At 53.4% G+C, this 5555-nt stretch overlaps 1 protein-coding gene across 7 annotated transcripts in view; it reads right to left on the reverse strand.

The window, feature by feature from the left end:
• The window catches only part of LOC105506012 (neuroblastoma suppressor of tumorigenicity 1), an 18215-nt gene that overhangs the window by 5237 nt on the left and 7423 nt on the right, over positions 1–5555 (reverse strand). The window lies entirely within an intron of this gene.

The following is a 5555-nucleotide window of genomic DNA, read 5'->3' on the forward strand; positions in this document are numbered from 1 at the left end:
TGGTGCCTGCCACCATACCCGGCTAATTTTTTGTATTTTTAGTAGAGACGGGGTTTCACTGTGTTAGCCAGGATGGTCTTAATCTCTTGACCTCATGATCTGCCCGCCTTGGCCTCCCAAAGTGCTGGGATTACAGGCATGAGCCACCGCGCCTGGCCTTACTTATCTATTTTTTTGAGACAGTGTCTCACTCTGTTGCCCAGGCTGAAGTGTCGTGACATGATCTCGGCTCACTGCAACCTCCGCCTCCCAGGTTCAAGTGATTCTCCTGCCTCAGCCTCCTGAGTAGCTGGAATTACAAGCACTCGCCACCACACCTGGCTAATTTTTGTATTTTAGTAGAGATGGGGTTTCACCATGTTGGCCAGGCTGGACTCAAACTTCTGACCTCAAGTGATCTGCCCACTTTGCCCTCCCAAAGTGCTGGGAGTACAGGTGTGAGCCACTGTGCCGAGCCCAGAGCCAAGTACTTTATCAAGTGTCTGGGGAGTAGAGGTCTCAAGGTTGGCTGGCTAAGCGGGGCTCCTGCAGGGCTGTGACCCCCTCCAGGTACTCTGCTCCCCATCCAGCAAGTTCCCCCAGCTCCTGCCCCTCTCCTGCAGGTCTCCATCTCAGGGTACCCCAATGCCGGGATAAGCCCCACTCCCAGCCCACTGGGGAGGAAGGGCAGCTGGAAGTGAGGTCGGACAGGCTGCCCCTGCCGCCTCCCAAATGAGTTCCTGTCACGATCCAGGCCCTCACCCATGCATTTCCGGTCTCACTGACAAAGCCCATGTTTCCAGTACAACCACATCCTAACAAAACAGAATGGATTCCTCCCTAACTGGCAACCCAGTGAATTTTTCAACAAGCCTGGCATGCAGGAGGCTTCCTCACTCCTAAGTCAGAGTCTGCCCACAGCACACCTGAAGGGTCCTGGAGGTCCATTTAAGGCCAGGGCTCCCTGGGCTGGACTGGCCCCCTAGACCCTTGGAGAGGCCCAGGGACCCTCGTCCTCCTATATCTGACCCCATCTTGCTTCCTCAGAAACAACAGGTGGGCCAGGGAGGTGACTGGGGCAGGAAGTGATGTGGATTTGGAATTGAGACTGGGGTTGTAATGAAAGTAGCCTGGGCCAGGCATGGTGGCTCACCCCTGTAATTACAGCACTTTGAGGGGGCCAAAGCGGGAGGATCGCTTGAGCTCAGGAGTTCAAGACTAGCCTGGGAAGCAAGGTGAGACTTGGTCTCTAAATAAAATAAAATATTTTTTTATCATCACATTGTGATATCACATTTTTTATTATCAAATTATGCGTTGTGATGTGCACACCTGTAGTCCAGCTATGCGGGAGGCTGAGGCGGGAGGATGGCTTGAGACCAGAAGCTTGAGGCTGCAGTGAGCCATGATTGCATCCCTCCCTGCACTCCAGACTGGGTGACAGAGCAAGAACCTGTCGAAAAGGAAAGGGAATAAAAAGACAGGAAAGAAAACAGGAAGGAAGGGAGGGAGAGAGGGAGGGAGGGAGCAACAGACAGAGGGAGGGAGGCTGGGGTGAGCACTTGGAGTTGGAATTAGGAGAGGTCACAACTGAGGCTGTGGGTCAGGACCAGGCTGAAGCTGAGTGTTGAGACTGGGGTTGGGTTGAGGCTAATGGAGGCTTACTGGGAGATGGGCTAATGGTGACTTTTCGGAAGAGGCTGCAGGCCCAGAGCTCAGGAACTGGTTATCAGGGTCAGGCTGGGCCAGAGGTTAGGAGAAATGAGACGAACTGAGGCAGAAGACCCCCTCCTTACCTTCTACCCTTTCCAGTGCACAGCTGAGGTCATCACAGGGCCAGCTGTGCCCACAGAGGGGTGCTGTACCCCAACCCACCAGGCCCTGGCAGGCTCTCCACAGGGTACTGGGGCCTCAGCCTCCCTGGGCCAGCAGCGTGGAGCTCCAGCATTCTCCCTGGGCTCCCCCTGGAAGCGTGGAGCCTGCAGTGCCCAGGGTTTGAACTGCAGCCCCTCCCCTTAGGAGCTATATGACTTCCAGAAATAAGTTCACTCCTCAGAATCCGCCTTTCTCAACCCTAATATGGGCAGCACCGCGCCCTCCCTGGAAAAGAACTGGGAGGAGTAAATGAAGGTACTCAGCACCTAGGAGGCACCCACTAAGGTCAGCTCTCTTCCCCTCAGGGGATCATGGGAAAGGCTAGGCCAGTATCAGAGCCAAGGCTGGGCTGGAACAGGAGGCAGCGAGGATGCCAGGTGAAGTCTCTCCCACACATGGCTGCCCTTCAGACACACCTACCTCCGCCCGCCCTCCTGCCCAGCCCTGAAGAGCCCAGGCTGCCCCCACCGGGGCTTTCCAGGAGAGGTGGGGTGGGCTCTTGGCTAGCAGGTTTTCTTTTTTGTTGGTTTATGCTTTTTTGTTTCTTCAAGCAGCAACTCATCTTTTTTTTTTTTTTTTTTTAAGCAGCAATCATACTTTCCTTTCTGAGCCTTGAGAGCCTCACCCAGATTCTCAACCCTTCCTCCCACCCTGAAGGTCACACAGCAAGTCATGGGACTCCCCAAAAGCGAGGGCGGGAAGGAAAGTTGGAGATCTCCCAGGCCAAGTCTCTCCCTCCTCTGCAAGGGGCTGTCCCAAGGTCTCCAGCAAGTCAGGCAAAGCAATGCCCTGCCCTGGGCTGTTCAGGTCCCTGCAGTTCCACACTCACTCACTCACTTCTAGGAGGGCAGGGGTCACTTTTAGGAGGGTGGGGAGAAAGGCAAGGGTAAGGGCAGGGAGCTGGGGGCCCAGACGCTATGCCCACTCAGACAGTCCCCTGAGGGGAGGTCCAGGGATGTGGGTAAACAGGAGGCAGTTGTTTGGAGTTGGTGCAGTCAGAGATGGCTCTCAGGAGGGAAGCAGAGGTTCTGAATTTTGAACTAAATATAAGAGTGCAATTACAGTCATGCATCACTTAGCCATGGGGATGCACTCTGAGAAATGTGCCATTAGGTGATTTTGTTGCTCTGCGAACATCATAGAGTGAACTCAAACCTGAATAGTCTAGTCTATTACATACCTAGGCTATATCAGGTATTCAGCACTTTGGGAGGCCAAGATGGGAGAATTGCTTGGCTCAGGAGTTCGAGACCAGCCTGGGCAACACAAGGCGATCCCATCTCTACAAAAATGTAAAACTTAGCTAGGCGTCATGGTGCATGCCTATGGTCCCAGCTACTTGGGAGGCTGAGGTGAGAGGATCACTCGGGCCTGGGAGGTTGAGGCTGCGGTGAACCAGGATTGTGCCACTACACAATCACGAAAGAAAGAAAAGGTGTAGTAAAAATACGGTATTATAATCCTATGGGAGGCCAGGCGCAGTAGCTCACACCTGTAATCCCAACATTTTGGGAGGTTGAGGTGGGCAGATCACTTGAGGTCAGGAGTTCGAGACCAGCCTGGCCAACACGGTGAAACCCCATCTCTACTAAAAATACAAAAACTAGCCGGGTGTGGTGGCACATGCCTGTAGTCCCAGCTACTAAGGAGGCTGAGGCAGGAGAATCACTTGAACCCAGGAGGCAGAGCTTGCAGTGAGCTGAGATTGCACCACTGCACTCCAGCCTGCGGGACAGAGCGAGACTCTGTCTCAAAATAATAATAATAATAATAATAATAATAATAATAATAATTTTATGGCAGCGCCATTGTGTATGTGGTTCATCATTATGTGGTGTGTGACTGGAAATTAATTTATTCTGTCCTACAATAACCGCCTGATCCTATTCTTTCCCCCATTTTTAGATGAAGAAACTGAGGCACAGAGAGGCTAAGAAATCTGCTTGGGCTTTCACTGTTAGTAAACAGGAGAACCGGGATTTGAACCTGGATGGTAGCAGGTTCAACCCCCGGCTACCCTTGCAGGTGAAAAGGTTCACCGAAGAGAAAGAAGCAAGAAAAGATGGAATCTGGAGTTAGGATGAGGCCTGGAGCTCCTGCCACTGCCCCAGCCGACTGTGCCTCTCATTCCTGTTAGCACCCTAGTGTTCAGCCACTGCCTGGACTGAGAGCTTGGGGGCTCCATAAACCAGAGTTCAAATCCCATTGCTGACTCCCTAGCCAACTGTCTTGTGGCCATGGCTGCCCCTGGCTCTTGGAGCCCAGGTAAAGGTATGTGTGACACTATCCTTCCTCACGGGGGCGCTGTGAGGCTTTAAAGGAGGTGTCCTTAGCACAGGTGAGTGTCTTCTTCCCAACCCCACCCACCCACCACTCCCAAATCCAAGCCCTCCACTTCCTCAGTGGCCCCCTGCCAATGCCTGGTACATTCTGAGCTGCTGCCCACACAGAAAGGAAATTCCATGGGAGGTGACACCAGCGGACCCATTTTGGCACTGTGGAAACTGAGGCACAGGTCAAGGAAGTGACCCACCCATAGCTCCCACTCCGAGGAAGAGAGCAGGGAACAAACACAGCAGCCCTGCCTGGCTGCTTTCCTGGAAGCCCTGGTCCAGAGGGTCCCCCAGGAAGGCGAGCTTCGGGGTCAGGCCTGTGAAGCCTCTTTCCTGAGATGCCTGCCAAAACTGAGATGCCGGGGCCCAGCCCTCCTTGTGTGACCCCCCAGGTATAAGGCATGGCCTGGGCACCTGAATGTGCTCCCCACGGGACTCTGAAGCCCAGCCAGACCAGGAGCAACGGCCTCCCAGTCCCCAGGAAAGAGGCTTCGATTAACAGCACTGCTGCTGGGGCCCCCGAGCTCCACTGCCTTGATTCTAACACCTGGAGAGGCATCCTAAACGCACCCTAAATACACGGGAGCGGCCTAGATTTCAAGAAACACCAACCTCTTCCTGACTCCCGACCACCACGAAACCCTTTGTAGAGTGGATTGGCTTTGGTATAACAAGTGAACCATCCTCCCCAGTTCCTCTTCTGGATTAAGTCTGAATATTCAGGGTCACTCAAGGCCAGATATACCAGGATTTTCAAGGTAGAGTGTATTCACTCACCCCAGACCCACATACCCACAAAAGCAGGCATATCCCAAACCACCTGCACCGCCTAAGAACAAAGCACACACACACACACACACACACACACACATATATATATAAGTGTGCCTATATACACACAAGAAAATGCACATCCACACAAGCACACGTACACACACACCCCACACACACACCCCACACATGCACACACACATGCACACACACAGCCCACACATGCACACACACCCCACACACCCCACACACACACCCCACACATGCACACACATGCACACACACGCACACACACACCCCCCACACACCCCACACACACACCCCACACATGCGCACACACACGCACACACACATATATAAGTGTGCCTATATACGCACAAGAAAATGCACATCCACACAAGCACATGCACACACACACCCCACACACACACCCCACACATGCACACACGCACACACACACGCACACACACATGCACACACACACACATATAAGTGTGCCTATATACGCACAAGAAAATGCACATCCACACAAGCACATGCACACACACCCCACACACATGCACACACACACCCCACACACCCCCCCACACATGCACA

The sequence above is a fragment of the Colobus angolensis genome, unplaced genomic scaffold (assembly GCF_000951035.1).
Source record: "Colobus angolensis palliatus isolate OR3802 unplaced genomic scaffold, Cang.pa_1.0 Scaffold130, whole genome shotgun sequence".
Taxonomy (NCBI): domain Eukaryota; kingdom Metazoa; phylum Chordata; class Mammalia; order Primates; family Cercopithecidae; genus Colobus; species Colobus angolensis.